Source organism: Equus caballus, chromosome 19, assembly GCF_041296265.1.
Source record: "Equus caballus isolate H_3958 breed thoroughbred chromosome 19, TB-T2T, whole genome shotgun sequence".
NCBI lineage: Eukaryota > Metazoa > Chordata > Mammalia > Perissodactyla > Equidae > Equus > Equus caballus.
In genome coordinates, this window is record NC_091702.1 from 21,382,998 (window position 1) to 21,383,333 (window position 336).

The window sequence follows — 336 nt, forward strand, 5'->3', positions numbered from 1 at the left end:
ACAGGCAGCTGGCCAGCGTCTGCCTGTGCTTCTCCAGCTTCCCAAGACTAGTTACACATTAGAGGAGGAGGAGCAAGGAAGGAGCGGGGCCACTACCTAAAAGTCCAAGTCTAATCTTGGCAGATGCTGAACATTGATGATCTAATCAATAAATGCTTTGCCTCAGCGACCTGTGGCTTCAATGTCTTTCTTCCACCAGGAAGGAAAATAGGAGCAGGTTCTTTAGGCATAAGCTACAAACCAGAGGCGGTCACATTTTAAGGCATGTGTTAAGTGTGGTAGTAACCAGGAACAGGTGAAAGAGAAATCTTCAGGGTCTTTTGCAGAAGATGAGAT